This window comes from Canis lupus, chromosome 24 (genome assembly GCF_003254725.2).
Source record: "Canis lupus dingo isolate Sandy chromosome 24, ASM325472v2, whole genome shotgun sequence".
Lineage (NCBI taxonomy): Eukaryota > Metazoa > Chordata > Mammalia > Carnivora > Canidae > Canis > Canis lupus.
Genome location: NC_064266.1, coordinates 1,187,935 through 1,207,546, shown reverse-complemented (window position 1 = coordinate 1,207,546; position 19,612 = coordinate 1,187,935). Strand labels below are relative to the sequence as shown.

The following is a 19,612-nucleotide window of genomic DNA, read 5'->3' as shown; positions in this document are numbered from 1 at the left end:
CGTTGGCCAGAGTCAGAATACCTTAAAGATTTTACCCAATTGACCTTTACAACAACAAGGGCATCCTGGGTGATGACAAATTTTATTGCCTTTTTTTTTTTTTTTAACAGATGAGGAAGTAAAAGTTGGCTGGCTGGCTTGCTTCATCCTCTTGAAACCCTAACAACAGACAGATGATTAGAATCACAGAAGGATTGGATTGTGTGACCGTTGCTTTGGGACGACAGATGCGATGCTTATTATTGAATGCTGTGTCCTTGCTTGGTTTTATTCTTAAGGAAATTGCTCAGCCTCCCTCAAGTTTATTAGTCATCTACTATATACTAGAGAGCACTCAGTTCTGGAGGGAATAAAGACAGAGACAACATGGTTCCTATCCTGGAGCAGCAGCTCAAGAGATAAGACAGGTACCACAAATAAATACAGCATCTAAAGGAAGTGTGCTCTGCATTTATCTGTCACATGAAGAAATGCTATAGTATTTACATCCTGGTAGAGCTTTGTCCCAGATCTGAAAACTCTCCAGAGGGAGGAAAAGCTGATGATTTCAGAATGCCTGGATGTTAGAATGTGGAAAGTATCCAATTCAAATAACGTTATCAGTTTTAACATAATGAGCACAGTCTGTGGTAAATCAGCCTCGACTTTTCAAAATGCTTTCCATACAGGGAGCATGACCAAAGTCTATACCCTGCATAGTTCATTTCATCTGGGCTCATCGAGCACACATTTGTGTAGAAAGCTAAAGTTGACTCTACTATAAAAAAAAAATCCATCTTTGTTTCTCTGCGTTGGCTTTGAAAGCGGCAAAGCTGTTGACTAAACATGTGTTTAGACAAATATACTTCACCACCTCCAAGGGACAGAAGAGAAAACTATTCTGTGATTTTCGGGGGTAGGGGATTATCCGAATTACTCCTTCTTAAGATTTAACCAGCAATTAAAATGACCATTTGGGCCAGATAATGGAGGTCAAATTGATATATGGATATTAATTGATATTGACATTCTCCTGTAACTGCTAAAGTGGGTTGAATCAAAAGAGAAATGGATCTGTGCTGTGCATAGTCTCATTTCCTGAGGGCAAAGACAGAGAAGTCTTAGTTTGGGATACCACTGGCACAACCACTAAGTAAAGAACTTGAGTACAGATTGTTTACTTGGAACATGATCCCAGGAAACAGGGTGAGAGCCACAAGGGAGAAAGAAGGGGGATCCCTGGGTGGCTCAGTGGTTTAGCACCTGCCTTTGGCCCAGGGCGCAATCCTGGAGATCCGGGATCGAATCCCACGTCGGGCTCCCGGTGCATGGAGCCTGCTTCTCCCTCTGCCTGTGTCTCTGCCTCTCTCTCTCTCTCACTGTGTGCCTATCATAAGTAAAATAAAAATTAAAAAAAAAAAGAAAGAGAGAGAAAGGGAGGAGAGCCACAAAGGGTGGGTTACTTCTCAGGCTACCAGTGGATGACTGGAGCCTAACCTACAGGGCACCCAGCGAGAAAGCATGTGGAACCCAATCCCGGACTGTCCCACAAGGGGAAGGGAACCTGGGCCATTTTCCTACCAACTCCTGTACTTCATGGATTAAGGGCTTCTTCTGGGGGTGTAAACACTCAAGCTCTCTGAGCGATTGATCCACTGGGGCATGCATTCCTCTGTTCAGAGAAGGCCCTTTCACAGACAAAGCATTCAATGCCAGGGAAACTTTCTGCAGATGACCTCAGGAGGGCCAGGAGGATATGGGCAGGGCATGAACAGCATCACACACAACACACTTCACTGAAGCAGAAGTGGGGGAGGGGAAGAGCAAGAAGGTGAACACTTGTTTACACAGCTCCAAATGAGAGCCCTAGTCATGGAAACGTCTAACCATAAGATAGCAAGAGGCTGCTTCTTGGACAACCATAGTTCTCCCTGGTGTTTTCCATTTGTCATACAATCATACTCTAGCCTGGAGAAACAGGCTCCCACCAGGGCCAGAGACTGCAGCTGTCCAGTGGGCTTATTGTAAAAGCAGAAGAAAGCTGTCATGAGCTCTGGGAGGTTCCACTACAAAGGCTTTGCAAATGTCCCATGTGGGCCATGCGGTTCCTCATGGGAGCCCATCTTCCTAATAGCCTGGGGAGCTAGGTGGATAGACTGTGATCATAAAGAACCAGGAAGTGTACTAAATGCATTTACTGCTTCATGTCTGTAGCATGCTTAACATCCTAATGTCTCTATCATTGTACAAAACCATTTTATATGTTCAATTCAATGAAGCCACACTCTTACTTTAACTCATGCCTTAAATCATTGATTCCCAAAGTGTGATCCCTAGACTGGCAGCATCAACTGTACCTAGAAATTCATTAGCAATACAACATCTCAGAATCTGCCTGCTTGTTCAGAAACCCTTGCAGTAGATCTCAGGAATCTGGGTTTTAACAACTCCTCCAGGAGATCCTGAGGTGCACTAAGGAGCAAGAACCTCCTGGCGACTGACTCCACTTGGAGAACCTCTGCCGCCATGTCTTATCTGCCCTTATTCTCAGTTTTATATGTATATATATTTTACCTTATTCCTTCATTTTATTTTTTTCTTACTCCTCAGGGTTTTTTTTAATAAATTTATTTTTTATTGGTGTTCAATTTACCAACATACAGAATAACACCCAGTGCTCATCCCGTCAAGTGTCCCCCTCAGTGCCCGTCACCCACTCACCCCCACCCCCCGCCCTCCTCCCCTTCCACCACCCCTAGTTCGTTTCCCAGAGTTAACTCCTCAGGTTTTGAGAGAGAGAATGAGAGTGGGAAGAGAGAAAGAGAGAGAGGGAGACAGAAGAATCTCAAGCAGACACCCCACTGAGCACAGAGCCCAACTCGGGGCTGGATCTCACAACCATAAGATCATGACCTGAAACCAAGAGTTCACTTAACCAACTGAGCTGCCCCCTCCTTATACAGTATCAGGTTAATAACACCTTTCCAGAAGGAGGGGAGATTCCCTTGATTCTATTGACACATCTCAAATTTTTACAAAACATGCAAATAGCAAATGCACAGAAACACAGGCACTCGGGATGTCCTACATCTGACTGTCACAACAGGTAAAGCTTTTGAAACCGCCTTTCCCTCTGGGTCTGTTTCTTGTAGGATGATATTTTCTCTTCTCTTTGGACCAATCTTGACCTCAGGAGACTAGTTGAGAAAAGTCGTTCTTCACGTAGAATGGCACGGAAACCAAGGAAGTTCAACAACATGCTCAGCACAGTGAAGAAGGAGCTGGTGACAGGGTTGCAGGGCATACATCCCACTTTCCTTCCCCACCAGCCACAATCTACTGACTCTGCATTCTCCTGCTCACCCTCCTGCGTGCCTCTCAGGACATAGCCATCTTACCCTTGGGTGTCTTTGTCTATACAACTGCTCCTAAGAGCAAACCCAATGCTGCTTCTGCTGTTCTAGTTCAACTGAATGCCCCATTGTCTGTTCTGATTGGAGGGAATCCTGACCCCTGGCACCCACAAAAGGAGCAATGTTCATCTCCAGCATGGCCCCTTCTGATAAGATTTTTAAGAATAAAATCTACTAAACAGATGTTGCAGGTTGGGTTCCATGGCAAGCAGACACTGAAATGGAAACTAGCAGGATGTTTAATCAGGGAATGAGATCTCCAGCTGGGAGAGCAAAGGGAAGGAAGCAGATCAGGAGAGGGAGGCCCAAAGAAAGACTTAGCCAATCCTATGGGGAGTTCTGGAGCTGCGCTGGACTTTAGGGCAGTTCCTACTTGAGGCAAGGAAACTGAGCCTTGATCTCAGTTGAACAGGCTCTGGGTAGGAGATGCCTGTGGGAATTCTTCAGCCACCTGGACGTAAGGCCTTCAGCCTTGAAAGGGAGTCCCTGAGACATATCCCAATGTCCAACATGCTGGAAGTTTGCCTTGTCTGTTGACTTTGGGACTGACCCTCACAGAGGAAGGACCCTGGACTACCTTGATCTCCATTTACTATTTTGGATGAGCTATTGGAAAATCATCTGCTTTTCTATTCTTATTAAAAAAAAAAAATCAGCCAAAAAGTAAAAACTTCATTTTCCCTAGTTTTTTTTTTTAAAAAGCACAAATATGGATATGTGCCTTTTGTTATTACAATCACCTTCCCCACAAAAGGATTTATTTCCTAGGACACTCATTTTCTCCCTCGATAATCAAATAGAGAATAATTTCCCATTTCCCTACCCCACTCTGTCCCTAAAGTAATGCTTCAAACATAAAGCATACATTCTGGATAATTTCATGCCACATCCAAAGTTTACCTGTGATGGGCTTGAGGGATGACTCAACCATTTAGGAGTCTTACGATAAACCTGAGAAGTTTAATCCATTCATAACACCAAACTGAAAACAGTGCAAGTGTCCATCACAGATGAAAGGATAAACTGTGGGACATCAAAACAATGGAATACTACTTAGCAATGAAACAGGTTGAACTTTTGATACATCTAGTAACATGGATGAACCTCAGAAACATTATGCTTAGTGAAAGAAATCAGGTTCAAAAGACAATGTGCTGTATGATTCAATTTATATAAAGTTCTAAAACAATTAAAATTAAACTATGGTAAAAAAGGAAAGCACAACAAAACCAATTAAGAAGGGCAGGAGATAATTTTCTGGGGTAATAGAAATGTTTTATCATGACAAGGACTTAGATCTCAGAGGTGTCCACATTTATCAAAATTCAGTGAATCGTAAATAAAAAGTGAGTGCATTTTACTATATATAACTTTTTACCTTAAAAACTGCAAACATTTATTGAACCCTAGTTGATAATAAAAGGCATACTGCCGTGTTCAGATGTGAAATGCATGAATGTGTAAAACTTACTTTAGAATCTACCAGAAACAATGAGGGATGGGTAGAATGGTGAGAACATGAGAACATAAGTAAAGGGAAATGTTAATGATTATAGAATCTGGGTGTTTTTTTAATTAAAGATGTATTCATGTATTAGAGAGAGAGAGGGAAGGGTAGGAGAGGACCGAGAGAGAAAGAATTCCAAGCAGACTCCCCAACAAACTCAGAGCCCAAAGAAGAACTCGATCTCACGGCCCATGGGATTCTGATCTGAGGTGAAACCAAGAGTCAGGCACTAAGCTGACTGAGCCGTCCAGGCACCCCTGAGTGGCTGCTGTTCAGTGAACAAAGCATCTGACTTTTTATGTGTTTGAGATTCTTCATTATGTAATCCTGAGGGAAACCATTAAAAATTTATTTAGCTCTTTCCCATTCCTGAACTCACCCTCCCCTCGTGGTGACCCCAACTCCTAAGCCATGATGGCAAATATTAATTTCTTGGGAATACCTGACTGGCTTAGTCGGAGGAGCTTGTGGCTCTTGATCTCAAGGTCATAAGCTGGCACCCCACGTTGGGTATAGAGATTACTAAAAAATAAACTTTAAAAAGTTAATTTCTTATACACAGGGGTCTTTGGAGACCTTTACACGAGCAAGAGGAGAATTTTGAGAATATTTTGTAAGAATATACTTAAGTAGCACTGTTTGGTTTGTACCAGAACCAAGTTTTGCATCTATTTAGGATGTACTGGGTTATTCTTCAAACCCAATTATTTTGAGTCCTGGTGCAAATAGGGAGGCTCTTCAGAACCTGTGGGCATGTACAGAGTATGCATCACTCTGCCTCTAATGATGAGAATGCTTAGTGGAGCAAGCTCGTGGACTATTATTAAAAGAAAATAATTCTTATTTATTATGGATTGAATATCTCTTTCTCCCCAAATTCACCCTAGCTCTCAAGGGGATGGCATTTGCAGGTGGGGACTTTGGGAGATAATTAGGTTTAGATGAGGTCCTGAGGATGGAGCTCTCACGATGGAATTAGCATCCTTAAAAGAAGAGAGCTTTCTCTCGCTCTCTCTCTCTCTCTGTCTCTCTCTCTTTCTATCTCTGCCATGTGAGGACTCAAGCCAGGATGACTGCCTTAATCAAACACAGAATCTGCCAGAACCTTGACCTTAGATTTTCTAGCCTCAAGAACTGTGAGAAACAGACGTCTGATATTTTGTTACAGCAGCCCAAGCAGACTAATATATCATTGTTCTGAATTAACTTCCAAGATTCAGGCTGATTCTAAACACCAGCTTTCACTAAGTGGCTTTAAAATCTCTTACTATTTAGCCCCATTGGTAAGTCATTCAAAATCTCCATTCTTTGTTTCTATAAGGTGGCGGTGTGAACACATGTCCCGAAGTGGCATCCACCATGGACAGGCTAGGGCCCAGGGGTAAAGAGAGGGGAGGGACAGAAGAGGTCCAGTATCATGGAGGTGATGCTAGTTGTGTTGATTGCCAGAAATGCCATAACAGTAAATTCCAAAAGTTGCTGGCTGTAGCCAGTGATTAAGGAAGGCCATGACTAAGAGAGCCTTAGACACAGGTTGACATAAGTGAGAAGGAGTCGAGGCGGCATGGTGGGGACAGTGTCCCTGAAAAGCTTGGTGGGGAATAGTGAAGGATATGCTGAGAGTAAAGACTGCCAGTATGTATTGAGCTCTTACTTGGTGCCAAGCACTACTCCACAAACTTTCCACTGAATTGTGAAAGTGTGAGAAAAACCCTATGAAGTGGGAGTGATTATCAGCTCCCAGACAGACAAAAACCTGAGACCCTTAGAGGTGAGAAGTACCCAGTGGCATGTAGCCACCCTGTGAGCTGAGTGGAGCTCTACTAACTCTAGCCCTCTTGGCCAAGCTCAGCTTCTGGTCTTGCTCTGCAATACAAGTGGGGGCTACTGAATAGAGGCGCTGGGAAGATTCAGTGTGATGCAGTAATGGATGTGAACATGTTTTAGAAAATGAAAATCACTCCACAAACATCAGAAACTGTTGTTGTTATATTTCTCATCTGTTCTGGAGAAGAGAGGGTGCTCTTTCATCAGCTGAGAGTGGCCTGGGCCATGACACCGTGGAAGTTCCTCTATACCAAAGGGTAATCGTTGGCTGTTGGTCACACGGTGTAGTTAAAAAAGCCTCAGACCTTTTGCCAGTGTGAGTAGTGGTTTCACAGGCAGATGGCCCTGACAATGAAATGCTCACAGGATCTATAAGAAACACCTCCCTGCAAAAAGGTCCTCTCCACACCCCCAACCCCTCCCACCCCCCCGCACCACCACCACCCCTGCCCTGAGGATTCTCTTGCCCTATTTGTTCCCTCAGCTACAGGAAGCTCCCAACCATGATGCTTCATAACCTTGCCCATCTTTCGAGCAAGCCCACAGGTGCTGTGCTTGGGTAATCTGATGGGCACCTCTCCCTTTTGATGGCAGCAGCTGCCTCTCCCACGTGGCTCGCTTGTCCTCATCTAGAATGTGGGTTGGTGTGAGTAAGGACAAGGGACAACAGTGGCTGTTTGGGGCACACCTGCTTCAGATCTTGTTTACAGACCTCCTCATCCCCCACCCCCTACCAGGGACCAGGAGCCCTCTGTGTATTCAGCAGATGTTTTGCCGATGCTGTTTTTTACAGGCACAGCGTTTTTCTTTCTTTTTTTTTTTTTTTAAGGACTTGCAAACAGCTGTCCAATGGGCTACTTGCTTCTAAGAACACATTTCTTCTGCAAACAACAGCTTGAATCTGGAATAGCCTTCAGATCTGATACCCTTCCTTGGTGTCCCATCCCCAGTTTTTTGCTTGCCAAAAGTTTCCCCAGCCGAACACCAGAGAAAGTAAAGGCAAGGATGTGATTTTGACAGTGACCAAAGTCTGCAGCCTCCTGCAATTCAGCAGTAACCTTTGGGAAGCCCCAGCTAACCCAGCATGGGTAGCCTCTGCCTTCCCCTTTACATGGTGGTCCTGGTACCTTAGAGGATCGTCCTTGCCACTGAAGGAAACTGAAAGAAATTCTGGGAAACTTGAATCACCTCAACTTGACATTTTTGTCTTATATTTAGAGTTGTCTATTTTACCCACAAAAACTGCCTATCTCAAAAAAAAAAAAAACTGCCTATCTCTAAGGCTTCGATGTGAACGTGCTTCATCTGTGATCACAGAGGTCCATAGAATACGGGGACACAGAAGACACAGATAGGGAATATTTCAGAAGGGAAGGAATGTAAAGAGAGTGAAAAGGTGTATAGGGATGATGGTGAGGGGCTCCAAACCATCACTCCTCTTAAATTATCCTTTGAAATGACCACAATTTTTCTCCTGTACCATGAACAAGCCTTCCCCCCATTCCCTCTTTGGAGTCCTTGTTGCTTCTTTTCATCACTACCTATTTTACACCGACCCAGAGACCCCATGCTCTCTACTTAGGGTCAGTGGACCCAGGAGGCTGGGCTATATCTAGGTGCTGGCTTGACAGTTTACTGGAGACAATTAATTCAGCCCCAAAGGCCTTCTATTACTTGTGTGAATGCTATCATCGGCCAATCTGAAACGGCCATTATGAGAAAAATATGAGTGAGCTTACGATCCTCCATCCTCAGCACTGAAAAACCAACTCCAAAATCATGCTCTCTATATGGGATGTCTATAGATTGTTGAATATATCTTGAATATACATTGTTGCCTGGGGTACAACAGACAGAACAAAATTGCTGTCTCCTTTTTACCAGGTGAAATGAACAGAGCATTAGACTTTGAATCAGGACATGTGGGTTTGAGTTCCAGCTTTGCTAGTGTCCAATGTCTTGGGAAAGTTACTGACTTTTCCTCTTTAACCACCTCAAAAATTATAGACCTAATCATAACAACCAGCACAAATGCCGCCTATGCAATTTAGTTGGGGGTTAGGTGCCTGTGGTTCAGATGTAGAGATCGAGGGTAAAACGCTGAGGACTAGAAGAATGGGATCGTTAGGATCTGCTATTCTTAGGGGTAACCTTCCATAGTCACACCCCCAAGAAACCAAGGATTCATCTCACTACAGAAACCACCTATCACCAGCTCAAGGCACATACCTTCAAGCTGTCCTCTTCATCACAGTGCTCAACATGCTCCATTCTGAAACACAAAGGCACACACTCATGGCCTTGGCTGTGCACTGCTCTTTCAGCCTCGATCCCCCTCCTGTTTCCACCTGGCTGCCCTGCACTGCCGGCTGGTGCTCTGCACCGCATTCTCACCTTCTCCACTCAGAAGTGGCTCCACTCAGCAATGGCTCTTTTTCACTCCAGCTCTGCTGTTTGGGGTGACAGTTCTCCTGATTCAACACATCTGTGGTGGTTTATGCTGTGTCAACTTAGCTAACCTGGGAAAAAAATTTTCCAGAATCCCTATTTCTGTATTGTTCTGGGTTAGCACTGATCAAAAGAGGAATTAGTACAAGTTTTGGACTGCAGAAGCAAAGGTGTGACCATTACCCTCAAGGGATGGCCAAGTGGTTGGATACAATGATGGACAGAGGTAGAAGTACCTGATGGGAGTCAACCTGTCCTGGTTCTTCTCTGCTCTGCGTCTAGTTCATTTTCTTGACCCTCTGCCCTGCTGACCAAGAACTGAATTGGACATCAGTAGTGGTAGCTACACTGACGAAATAGCTTCCCATAGATCTACCTCCAAGCTCCCCCATCATGGTCCATCTTCTATGGTAGGTTGTGCTTGTCTTCTGAGATTGACTGGTTGGTGATACATACTACTCTGGTCTTCCAAAACCCACTTCCAAATCTTCACTCCTCCAACTATGGACAGTAGAAAAAAAAGTCCAATTCCTTTCATAAGTCTCTTCTCCCTTAACATTCACCATATCTTTTCTTCCTCCTCAATGCCACATCCTTGTGATACTCATAGTTCAGGCTTCCCAGGACCAGGAAATGGGAAACAAGTAAAGAACATCACAGGATCCCAGGTACCAAAGATCCTTTTATTCAGTTACACCATTTTTATAATAGAAAGCTTCATCTTATTTGTCTCAATTTTTTTTTTTTAATGTAAGAGTCCTTTCCCCAAACCAGCACAGACATTTCTCAGCACCTTCTTTTCTGAAACCTTCAGGGTGATCAACATGGCAAAACAAAGCTGATGGCTAAAGCCTAAATCAGGGACTCCCAGAAGGGGTTAATAATTTCTGACACCCCTGCAGGATCTCCATAAATGTCAAGCCATGTTGCAAAATTCTAAAATGATAATTACCATAACTTCACTCTAAACCTAAAAGGTTGGAAAAAGAGATGGCCAACAGGAAATGAAGCAAGAGGAGTTGCAAAGTCAAATGATCAAGAAGATACCTTCTTGCGAGGTTAGGAGGTGGGTTTTGAGAGGAGAGGTGGGGCTACTCTCTGGAAGTGTTGCTAGAAGTGACTCCCAGGGTCTGGGTGGCCAGCACCCAAGCTATCATGACTATAAATATAGTGTGTCAGGTGACAGATGGGCTCCAACAACTCCTTGGTGACGTTACCTGGTGCCTGCAGAGGGACCTTGAGGAGCAAGGATCAGCAAACAGGAAGGAATTAAAATGTCTCCTACCAGCAGTGAAGATAAGCCTTTTATAGGGGCAGGCTGAGCAAGATTAAAAAAAAAAAAAAAAAAAAAAAAAAAAAGTTTGCCCCAGAAGAACAAAGAAGTCATTCTTTTTCTTATGTGGTGGGGTGGGAGTGGGGGTAGGGGCAGAGTGAGGAAACTTCTACTCAAAGCCATTCAGGAAACTGAGGCAGCCTTTGAAATTCCCATTTTGAATTTAACCACCAACGTTTGTCCCAATTCCTGCTTGGTGTGCCAGCTGGGAGACAGGGGAACCCCAAAGTAGGCCTCTGTGGAGTGTAGGATAGAGCCACCTGTCTCCTGGGGAGCTGACAGCAGATGCTGGGTTGGGGGTGAACAAGGCTCTGAACCCAGAGGAGACACCTAGGTAAGGAAAGGGAGCCCAGCCCAGCAGGGGATGACATAAAAGAGGTGCAAAGAGGTGTCTGGGGAAACAAGCAAGAGTTTGGCTTGCCCAGCGCACAGAGGAGAGTGATCAGAGAGGACACAGATCTAGAAGGCAGGGCCACCCAGTAAAGAATTCACAGGTCTTGTTAAAGAAGCCAGACTTTGGTCCTCAGGGCACTGGGCTCTGTCCAGGGACCATTTGCATCATTTCCATGATCTGGTAGGTTTCAGGAGGCCAGATTGTTTGGAAGCAATACCACAATTATCTCATTCCCAAGTTTTAAAGCACTAAATTAGGGGTGCCTGGGGAGCTCAGTTGGTTAGGCATCTTCCTTCAGCTCAGATCATGATCCTAGGGTCCTAGGATCCAGCCCCATGTCAGGCTCTGCTCAGCAGGGAGTCTGCTTCTCCCTTTCCCCCTGCTCCTTCTCTCTCTCACTCTCAAATAAATAAATAAAAATTTTTTTAAAAAATTGTACCTGAACATCTTGAGGTTCACAGTGTCATTCTTGTTTGGAATTTGCTTGACAGCAGGGGTTCGGGGTTCAGTCCCCACAAAGGTATGGGAAGGCTCTCCCTGCCGGGAGCCATCTACGGGCCAACTATGGAAAGGGGAGTTCCGAATTCAAACACGGGAATGTTGGCATAAGTCAGAGTCCTGATGTGAGTTAGAGATTGTCTGGGAACTCCACGTTGGTGAAAAGGTAGGAAATTTCAGATAGAGGTGATTATAAAGCCATGCTGCACAATCACTAGAGTTCAAGCCCTTGAATCTGCTCTGGGACACAAACCACATGTCAGGTGCTCAGAGGCCACACGTGGGTGGCTGCAGGCTATGGTACTAGACAGGGCAGAAGTACAACATCCTCACAGACAGTTCTATTGACCATGCTGCCCTAGACACTGACATTTTACCCCATCATAAGCAATACTGGACACACAAGTGTTTGAAACCACCCTCCCACATCCCACATTGCCTTTTGTTTTTCACTAAGCAGAGGTTTAGGGTTGGAGAATTCTACAGAAATTCTTGTAATTGGCCAGGTTCATCCCTAGGCTTCCAATTACCTGGTTAACATATGTGTGTTAATGGTTTGTAGGTGTCTTACACGTTTGTATGTACACGTGTGCGTAGAAGCAGGGCTCTATTTCATGCTGCATCCTAGGCAGAACGAAACCATCTGTATTAAACCAGCTAAAAATGTTCTCACAGTCTCAGTGAGGAGACAGAAAGCACCTGCAGGCAGCACCTGGTATTGAATATGCTGATGACCCTCTTGGCACCTCTTGGGCATTGGCTTGCATCTGTTCTGAACACAGGAGAGCCATAGCTTGTGAATTCTATCGTTGATGTGTAGGGCACAAATATGGTTGAAAGTAACCCCTGAAAAATCTCTGAAATTACTCAGAAAGATGATGCCATATTGTATCTTGGTATGGGCAAACCTCCAGCATCCGTTTCTCCTCCAGCAGCAGAAAAAAAATGGCCATTTCCTTACACAAGCAGCTGGTGAAGTATTGGCTGGAGTTCCAGTATTCATTTGTGAGAACACAAGAATCTTACCAGTTGCTCATGCTCAGAGAAACAGGCAGGACCCAAACCAAGGGAGCAGAAGAGTTCACAGGCAGCCCTTCTCCCCCAGTGGGACGGCAGCTATGCACAAGTAGGACCTGCTGGCTGTCTCTTGACCTACAGAGTAGGATCCATGGGCATTAAGTGCACCTATGGGGTAGGCACCAGAGTGTTGCTGTGCCAGCTACCTGTGTATAAACATAATCACTCCATACCATACATCACTGCCTCCCAGAACCAAACTCCTGCCAGGCCACTGGGCCAGATTTCCCTAGTCTGCACTGCTGGGTGGTCCGCAAGGGCAACTTTGCAATGCAGAGGAAGCTCTGCCCTCTAATTCCTTCCTGCCTCCAGCCCCACCCCTTACCAGGTGGAGAGTGTCTCTTGGTGAGAAAGCAGGCAGTGCCTCTCACAGCCTCAAAACAAGATGATTCCCCTTATTTCAAATCACTGTGAATAGAAGTGTTAGCAAGTAGAGATTGCAGGGAGCAAGGAAAGTGGCAACAGGTAAGCATTTTTTGGACCAGGCATGTGGTTCTGAACACCTCTGTGTATGAGGACCCAGTCAAGCTATTTAATGAAAAGTTTCCTTTTCCTGATAGCATGAGGGAGAGTGAACCTCCAGAGTAAGATGATAGAGGACACAATCACTTCTGTGCTGATTTGTTGAAGGCTCAGGGGTCAATTAACAGAAGTAGGTCTACAGGGTTATATTATGTGATCCTAACAAATGTGGGATTACAAAAAAAAAAAAATCACTGTCTTAATGCTTTCTGTGTAATTTGAAGAGAAAGTACCAATGTCAAAGTATTTTCATATTTCCACCCAGATGTTTGCTGTCTAGGCTGGCTATTGAGGGCAGCTCAGGGGTTTAAACATGTTCTGTTTATCTTGCTTCCCTAATGTGTGTTTGAGTGGCCAGAAAACATTTGCTTGGATTTTTTTTTTTTAATATTCTGGAAATGATTTTGAGATTGGAATTACAAATGGCACGCACAGGCAGCCCGGGTGGCTCAGTGGTTTAGCACTGCCTTCAGCCCAGGGTGTGATCCTAGAGACTCAGGATCGAGTCCCACGTCAGGCTCCCTGTATGGAGCCTACTTCTCCATATACCTGTGTCTCTGCCACTCTCTCTCTCTCTGTCTCTCATGAATAAATAAATAAACAAATAAAATCTTTAAAAAGAAATGGCGTGCACACTCCCCACCACCTGAAGACATATTGGCCCCAGCCTCAAAAGACAGCTTCACCTGCCCTTTCCTGTCACAGAGAAAGAAGTGGAGATTATAGGTAGATTGTGCCTTGAAAGATAGCACTTAGGGGCACCTGGGTGGCTCAGTTGGTCAAGTGTCTGTCTTCAGACAGGTCATGATCCTGAGGTTCTGGGATCAAGCCCCACATCAGGCTCCCTACTCAGCTAAGAGACTGCTTCTCCCTCTCCCTGACCTCCTTTTGTGCTCTCGCTCTCTCTTTCTCTCTTTCAAATGAATAAAATCTTAAAAATAATAATACAATTTAAAGAAAGGTAGCACTTACAACTGCTCAGTGCTGTGATTCAAAATGTTATACAGGCTGTGCAACCAATAAAATTGTCCTTAAAAATAGCATGCTGAATTTGATATGATTTACCTTTTTATATGATAAAAGCTATATGTTTATATGTTAACCATAAAATTATCATAGGTGATTTTAGGATAAGCAAATGTTACCAATTTAAACTAGAATTAGTATACCAGCTAGTCATTAAACTAGTAGAATATCTCCTTTTTGAGTTTTACAGATTGAGGTCTGTGCCATACAAAGTTATTTGCGAGAATCCCTGGGTGGCTCAGTGGTTTAGCATCTGTCTTCCACCCAGGGCGTGATCCTGGAGTCCCGGGTTCAAGTCCTGCGTTGGGCTCCCTGCATGGAGCCTGCTTCTCCCTCTGCCTGTGTCTGCCTCTGTGTGTGTGTGTGTGTGTGTGTGTGTGTGTGTGTGTGTGTTTGTCTTTCATGAATAAATAAATAAAATCTAAAACAAAACAAAACAAAGTTATTTGAAAATAGGGCCAGTTATTTTTCTGAAGAAATCTTGAGAAACGTAGGAGTCATCCAAACTTCCCATTGTACAGAAGAGAAAAATGAGGCCCACAGAGGAGAATTAGTCAGCCATAGAGCAGTTCATCAGCAAAGCTGAGAAAAGTGTGGCATCTTCTCTTCTACGTCCACTAAGGCTTTTATTTTACTTTACTGCTTCTCTCCCTTTAAGAAGCTCAGAAATAAGTTGGAATTTCCAATTCACTTCTGAAGTGAAAGTACACAGAGAAGCTCTGTGGCATGGCTAACCATCAATAAATAAAATCTTAAATAAAATAAAATTAAATAACTTTTAAAAAATTGTAAAAGCTAACTGACATTCCAGCTCTTCAAACAGCATGTAGGCAAGCTGGCTGTCACTCGGCTTTTGTCAGCCTGACACGAGATGACCAGCACAGGTGAACCACTCTGGGGAGAGCCACCCAGTAGGCTCAAAGTACACATTTGCCAGTGCCCTCTGATAGAAGGGATCTAGACTGGCAGGGGTCAATGTTCCCAGGGTCCTCACCAACTCACCCTCACTGGTCACCTAAGGCCACCCAAACACATTTTGATCCAGATTTATTAACCACCACCACAACAACAAGCAGAATGGGCCATGGGGGAAAAGGTCATTTTGCCTCTGAACAGGAGAGGGGTGCCAGGGACTAACAGGGAAATGGGAAGAGAAATTATACCAGTGGTGACTAATAAGGCTGTGTGTATAAGTAACTCTTCAGCATGCTTGTAGAAGTCTAGTACCTACTGGTTCCTGGCATCGCCCACGTTCCCCCCGCGTGTATAAGAGGTGGCAGGGGGGTGTGACAGCAGCCCTGCCAAAGTCAGTACACCCAGCCTGTGGGCCAGCCCTGGGACAGAAGGGACCTGTGGACCCCCTGCACAGTAAGTAACAGGAGGCTAAGAGCACCTAAGGATTCAAGGGTGCCTTTTAGGGCAATCATTCCATCTTGCTGAACGTGTGCAGCCACCACACAAGGAAAGTGAACAGAAACTGCTGCTTGCTCTGCAGGTCAGAGAAGGTATGGAAATTTGCTAAGGTCATCTGGATAGTTGACAATAAAACAAGACAAGTCCCTAGCTTTCCCGTGTCCTTTTAGTGTTCTTTACACCATGACCACCATTTCTGAGGAGGAAGCCTTAACTGACAAGGAACTTGAGGTTTATCAGCTTACTTAATTCCTCTGTAGGCCAGAGTGCTTGGGGAATTTTGGCCAAACAAGCAAAGAACAAACAATCAACAGAATAACTCCATATCGGAGAGGCAGAGTTTTCTCCACTCTCACTGCCCTCTCAGTGACCATTCAGGTGGGCTCTGGGTACCACAGGCAACCTGCCTCCTTGGCTTTTGCTCTGCTCCTGTTTACCTGTTTTGTCAAGAAGGGGGCAGTGTGTCAGGGCCTTGCAGGGCATTAATAAAGATAAGAGAGGCCCTAGCTACAAAACAGAGTTTTCAAAAACTTTCCCCTGGTTTCCCTGGCTGCAGGGCTGCGTGCACAGACACACACAGCCACTGATGCAGGAACTGTTATTGCCATCCGATTATTGTCATTATAATGTCTATTCAACTGCCCCTTTGTAAGTTCCTAGAGGGCAGGGACCGTGTCTTAGGCCGCTTTTCATGAATTCATGCCTTCCTGCTTCCATTCACTCATCCTACAAACATTTATTGAGTGCAGCCCTCACTGTGCCCACACAGGGACGCAGACACAGAAAATACATTACATCCTGTGTGTCCTCCGCCGTACAGCCCTGCCCTGGCGGCCAGCCCTCATCCACCCTTCTGGGAATGGAGACCCAAATAGGGCACAGATGCACTATCTATATAGCAGCCCCGAGGCCATGGGGCAACTATGGGGTGACATCCTCCCCCAACATCCTTGCTCCATCCAAACTTCTATAATGTGCCCATATTTCTTTTATAATAAAAACAGCAATCTAATAAAGTCTATTTTTAACCCTGTTTTAAATCTAAAATTCTACTTTTTTCAGCCTTGGCTATCCATTCAGATCACTTGAGGAATGCTGAAATCCTGGCCACGCGTCCCCCATGCAATGAGTCTGATCTCTTGGCCTGGGCATTGGGAGTTTTCAAAGCCTCCAGGTGATTCTGATGTGCAGCCACAGTGAGTATCACCATTCAAACCCTAGAGAGGGGACAGAAAGCAGTAGGCTCATAAGCAGGGATTGCTCTTGGATTTGTTTCTCTGAAAACCAGCCATGTATTTGGACTCCAAGACCCTGACTCTTCCTGTCCTGATCCCACATTACTCACCTGCTCCTCCGTTCCTGAGATGTCACTGGGCTCCATGTCTGCCCACCTGCTCTTGCATCAGGATGCTCCCATTTGCCTGGGGACTCAGGACACACACTTCTGTGCTCTCTGGTCCAGCTAAGGCTCCAGGACTCTGGCCCAACATGGGGTCATCTGCTTCACAATATTCTCTGACTTCCAAAAACCTGCTCACCCCCACTGTGCAGATGTCAGGACCCTACTCCTCTCAGCCTGGAGCGAAAACCTCTTTTTTATCCCCCTCATTGTCAGATACATGCCACTCCCACTCCTGGTGGCAATAATGTCCTTTGAGAAAGGGGGATCCTGTTGAGGTATCAGCACATGCAGCCTTTTGGTGGTTTTGGGACATGCCAGGGGGCGTCCGTGGAGGGCCAATGATCCAAAGATCATTCCAGATGACAAATACCAGAGAATGCATCCTGGTATCATGTGGACAAAGATGACTCCTGGAATGTGCAAATCAAAACCACAATGAGATACCACTTCATATCCCCTAAGAGAGCCATAATCATTTTTAGAAAAAAGAATATAAGTTTTGGCAAAGAGGTGGAGAAACTATAACTTTTGTATGTGGCTGGTGGGAAAATAAAATGGTATAGCTGCTCTGGAGGGCAGTTTGGTGGCTCTTCAAAAATTTTAGCACAGAATTCTCATATGACTCAGCAATTTCACTCCAAGGTATATGCCCCCAAAACTGAAAACAGATACCCAAATACATGTACTGGCCCGTTCATAGCAGCATTATTCACCATAGCCAAAAGGTGAAAACAGTCCAGATGTCGGATGAATGGATACATTCATGAATGAATTTATATATATATATTTATATATATAGTGCATATATACATTTAACTGTTTAGTGAATAATACATATATGATAGTAAAATATATTAATTCAACAGGTTAATTCAACATTAAATTAAATCTAATATTAGATTACCTTACAAAGCGTAGAACATACACCAAACTTGAAACTGAAGGATGAGATTAAAAATATAAAGGAATTCCTCTTTCCTTGAGCCCCCAGTGGGGACCACCAATCTGTTAGACTGCTCCCACAATTGCTTCTCTTCCCCAAGATATTCCAGAAGTTAAAATCTGAAGAGATTTCCCATCCTCTATCTTTGCTTTCCTTTCTGCCTTCAGTGAAGATTTAGATTTAAGGACAAGATTTGTTGTGCTGCTGGTTTTAAAGCAACTGTTTTGTTTTCCAAATTTCCTCTAGAAAGACAGCGTGGGCATTTGGATTCCTTCAACTTGATCTGTGTGCTCTGAGTTTAGGACATGCCCATGAGCATAATGAAATAAAGGTGGGGATCTCTGGGTGCTAGAACATGAGTGTGGACACATATGTTTAAAGATCTCCAAACACAGAGCTATTTTCAACTCCATACTCTATGCTTCTTGGAGCCCCTGTGCATCTAACTTTTTGTTTACCCCTTATCAAACCCAGTCTCCTGGACTAGATAAGAAGCATGTCCTGAAAGTCCAAGTGAGGGGTGGAGATAAGGCAGCTAGGTGGTGCTTGGCATCCAGGCCTGAGGTCGGACCGCTGGGGTGAGGGCTTGAAGGGTGAGTTTCAAGGACAGCATCACCATGAAGCTGATTTCTATGGTTACCATTGTGAAGACATACCAGAGACAGTTGTAGCCAACAGTATGATGTTCGAACAATGTGGGGGTAAAGGACACCACCCCCCCACTTATGACTCTGACTCCTCTAAAACTTAACAATTAATAGTCTCCTGTGACTGGAAGCCTTACTGATCACACAAACCATTGATTAATAATATTGTGCACATTGTGTGTATTATGCATTGTCTTCTTACAATAGAGTAAGCTAGAGACAAAAAATATATTAAGGAAATCATAAAGAAGAGAAAATACATTTATAGCCCCATACTGTTTTTATTTTTAAAAATCCACATATAAGTGTATCTTCACAGTTCAAATCATGTTGTCCAGGGATCAACTGTGTGTCTACATTGTGATATGTAGAAAACGAACATGGGGACATATTACTTCTGAGCAGGACAAGGCAGAGCAGGAGAAATCAATTCTGAAAAGATTATTTTGCTTGATTAAAAATTTTTGTTTACAAAATAAAATCCATGAACTGCTTTAATTATCTTCTTATGCTGTTACTCTAAAGCACAATGGGCAAGTTGACAAGGAAATCTATATATGTGGAGCCATATGAAGATGCCAATATCTGACTGCATTAGGCCTACAAAAGTGTAAAGTTCAAATAGTTCAACCTAGCCCTTAGGTAACATAAGCAGAAAACCTTTTACTGGGGTATAAAAAATATATTGAGGGTGTGGGTCTAATTTAAGAACAATTAACTGGGATGCCTGGGTGGCTCAATGGTTGGGGTCTGCCTTCAGCTCAGGTCGTGATCCTGGGGTCCTGGGATCGACTCCCACATCGGGCTCCCTGTATGGAGCCTGCTTCTCCCTCTCCCCGTGTCTCTGAATCTCTGTCTGTGTCTCTCTCATGAATAAATAAATAAAGTCTTCAAAAAAAAAAAAAAAGGAAACAATACCAAGAAAGAAAATTAAATCGGCAATACTTACATTTGAATGAATACAGAAATTCCTCCTAAAAGAAGAAAAATCAAATAGGCAAGTAAGGCTTTTACACACAGTGATAATGTAATGTAATAGATGGACAGACGGAAAATCCATATCCCCTTTCAAAACTGTCCTCTTTCCGTAGAAGGACAAACCATCATCAAGAGTGTTGAGAAACTGATATGATGCAAAGAGAAGGTGTGGTGTCACTTGTCGGCGAGCAGACAGCAGACATGC

General features: G+C 44.1%; 1 long non-coding RNA gene across 3 annotated transcripts; it reads right to left on the bottom strand.

Moving 5' to 3' along the window:
* Positions 1 to 1,248: 1,248 nt before the first annotated feature.
* Positions 1,249 to 19,364, bottom strand: LOC112673485 (uncharacterized). 3 transcript variants are annotated; one of them, XR_003144806.3, is made up of 3 exons: positions 17,744 to 18,391; positions 16,491 to 16,654; positions 1,249 to 1,366 (listed from the first exon to the last, which is right to left on the bottom strand). It is a non-coding gene; the product is annotated as an uncharacterized LOC112673485 (long non-coding RNA). The 3 variants fall into 3 exon arrangements; XR_004808864.2 differs by lacking the exon at positions 1,249 to 1,366 and adding an exon at positions 14,867 to 15,874; XR_004808863.2 differs by lacking the exon at positions 1,249 to 1,366 and having other exon boundaries at positions 16,154 to 16,654; positions 17,744 to 19,364.
* Between the last annotated feature and the right edge of the window lie 248 nt (positions 19,365 to 19,612).